Genomic DNA, 3,615 nt, shown 5'->3' with positions numbered 1-3,615 from the left:
AACAGACACAATACTGTAGTAAAAGATGGTGCTAAATTTCCCACCATACCCCTGCTCTGCGTACATTTACCTCCCTTGATTAAAGACATGCAGTAAAAGAATACAATCCTCCTACAGTTCTATAGTAATAAATTTAGTATTTTCTGCAGGAAGGGTAAAAGCTTTCTTTCACTGCAATTCGCTAAACTGGCACTGTGCAAGTAGTTATACTGCGGACCACTGGATGTCAGTATTGCTATTCAAAGATATCTGCTTGCTTAGCAATAAATCTAACAATAAGGGGGAAATCACTGGGCATACTACTGTAGCAATTACTTCTATGCATCAGCCTCTCTATATACATCTCAGTGTCGTTTTTTAAAATATATCGGTTTGCTGTATCCTTGGTGCAGTTTCCGGCAAAGCACATGTTACATAGGAATGAATAGGAATACGTGTAAAACATCAAGACGCCCCACAATGCAACTACACTACATGAGAAACCCAAAGATAGGAAAAGCAAAAGGACTCTGCTGAACCCTTCACCGCCTTTATAAAAGAAGATTGTAGTTTTACTAGAAGTTCATTGTGGGAATATCTACCTTTTGGGATTTTTATGGAGGTGTAGCGCTCACCCCCGAAGGAGCCGCCAGAATAACCAGGGTATTTCTGTCCCCAAGCCAGAATGTACCACCCAAAGAGGATCCACAGCACACCAACACACCTTAAGGTGTTGTGTAATAACTTTGCTAGGCAAATAGCATATACTAGTTAAGCATTGAATGAAGGAAACAAAATAATTGGAAGAAACAACAGTCAGCAATATACATTGGGTATTCAGACACTCAGCAGCCGTGGCTTTCTATATACTGAAATATACATTACTGAACTAACCCAGTTGCTATCTTTGACTTTAGATACCCGATTACTAATGTCTCAGTCCCAAAGAATTTCCAGCTCTCTATTCTACTGGCCAGTAGCGATAGACTAGACTACCCATCGTTGGGGCCCATACTTTTTTGCTGAAGTGAATTGTAGAAATAACACAAATGACCAGAGGCCTCTCTCAACTTCCAGAGTCAATCCTGCAGCTGTGATGTCCATCAATGAGAGACGGGCATCCCCTTTCTCTCAAGCCGACACCCTTGTTGGTCCTTGTGTCATTTGCTGTACCCTGAAGACGATCTCCGGAAGATACAGAAGAACACTCTCTGCAAACGCCTCTAGGCCTCCCATGGCTCTCTCACTGACCAGGCATGGCCGTTTGTCCAGGCCGTGATATCCCCGCTGTGTAGGTTGTACTGCACCCCACAGAAGCGATTGTCCAAACGAGACTGGTTGTAGCAGACCAGACAGAAGTCTCTCTATCTGGATATTCTCCAGTCCGCTCGCACTCCCCCAGACAGGCTCACACAGTCTATGGCTCCTCTATGTCAGCGGCAGCCACATAGATCTGTACACTTGGCTCTGCCAGACTGAGCGCACTCAGCAATTCCAGTCCAATCACCCCTCTGGAGTAGGCGGAACAATCTGAAGTTAACAGGCATACCTGAGGCAACTGTGGGCTCAGACTTAAGAATGACGGTCCAATCGATCTTCAACATGTTGCTGGACTGTGATTCCAATGCAGAGATTGAACTTGACAGGGTCCACAGGATCCAAACCTGACCTACTGACTCCTCCAGGACCAGATATACAGTTTGTAGAGTTCACTTTTATATGCAAACGCCTTGTTTGCCTCGCGGCAGATACGCCCCTGCCCATGGCCCTGTGGAGTTCGATAGGGCAACTATACATAGCACCTGGATCTCTCTCCGTGCGTCTTACAGATACGTAGATTGCTCAAGCCATTGTTAGAATGGATTCAGGAGAGTGGCTGGTCCTGTTTCTTTGGAATCCTAAGAGGTGAGCACTACTTTCTTTTAACTTATATGGGACTGGTTTGCTGGCCAGCTGTTCTCATCCCAGGGACCTATTAGCCGACAGTATGGAAGCCAGTGCCTGGTTTGTCTTCCTGCCCTCTTCCGCTGGCTTTCGTCCTACCTACCTTTCCATTGTCCTTATCACAGGGACTTTGTCATACTGCTTTTTGGAGGAATAGCTAATGGGATTTTGACACTGACCCTGTCTCCCTGGTACCTTGAGCCGTGGATACAACAGTCTGGTGGATGGATATCAGCGACTTGTTTTAGTAACTGGCTGATGATACTCTTTCTTCGCTCCCTTTGTTTCATTTACTGGCTGGACGGTCCTCCTGCCTGGACCTATGTCTATTATCATGAGTGGTTAGAGTCACTCCAACGGGACTACCTGCTGCTTACTTTTCCAGAGTATGGCGGTACCTATTTCACCTTGTCAATGCGATAACCTATGTTGGACTTGGGTCTGGGGGGCATAATGTTTTAGCAGTTTGATTTATGTTGCCCTTGTTTCTACTTGCTACTAGGCTGCTACTCAATCAATTTAATTGATTATGAGTCTGCGTACTGCTGTTGCTGTTATATTTCTACACTGTTTTGATGTTCTTATTTCCATATCTGTGTTTATGACCATCTAGCTCCCAGACTGTTTGTAGTTGTTTGGAGACTTAAGCTGGCCACAGACCTTTTGTCTTGCGATGGTTGTAAGGTAATTAAAAAAAACGTACGATCTGCCCATCTTGGACAGGCAGATCGTACTTGCGATATATTCGCAAGCCCGCCCACTGAGGGGCGGGCTTCAGATGACCGCAATGCTGAACGGGCAGTGTGCGCTTGCACACTGGCCCATGCGGCATTTATCTTACGAACATGTGACACACCCGCCGACAATCGTACGATTCTCGGCGGGTTTTCGAACATGTTCCTAAGATAAAAGTAGTGCGACCGTACAGTAAAAATGGTTGCACGCCTTCCACACACCTTGCGATAATCGTACGATCGCAGGATTTCCCGCAATTACTGTTCGATTATCGCAAGGTGTGTGGGCACCTTTAGAGTGGATTTCCTCTCCCCTCCCTACAACACTTTCATCTGGGTTCCATTTTAAATGCTGTGGACTGTTTACCTACCTCATTTCGATTACTTATCATTCAACATATTTTAATTGTCCATTAGAGGTGGGTCGCGGGGCAGCCCAAGTAGTGCGGTGGATCAGCCCCTCTTTCTTCTTTTTACTGACAATCTATTGGGGATCCTTGGGCCACCCTTGGGCATCATCGTGACTCCTAGTGAGTTTTATCATCAACAGTTGTGGGGTTGCTGGTTTTTATTGCATCTGCTAGTTGAGAGCACATATCCGCAGTCCGCTATTGCTGTCCACTATCTCAAGTAGGCTTCTTCGTCCCTTGGTTATTCTCCTATTTATTCCGGAGACGAAGTCTGACCAATTTTGTTCAAGATTGTAAAGTAGTGTACTCACCTCTTTTCTTTCTCTTCTGTTTCTCTTCCCCTGCTTTCACTTATTTCTCCCCTCTGGGGGCCCTTGCTGCTGCGTCTTATTGTGGAAGCTACCTCTTGTCGTTTGCTTTCTCTTTGCTTTCTTCTGTCTCTTGCACCTTTTTTTTCCTTATTTCTGGTTTCCTTCCTAGAGGGATCTGAGTGCCTGGGGGGGGGGGCCCCTTTGGACTGGTCTGTAAGGTTTGAGCGAGCTGAAAGG

Source organism: Nanorana parkeri, unplaced genomic scaffold (genome assembly GCF_000935625.1).
Source record: "Nanorana parkeri isolate BGI_ZX_2015 unplaced genomic scaffold, ASM93562v1 scaffold514, whole genome shotgun sequence".
Lineage (NCBI taxonomy): Eukaryota > Metazoa > Chordata > Amphibia > Anura > Dicroglossidae > Nanorana > Nanorana parkeri.
Note: the sequence above shows the minus strand (reverse complement) of the source record.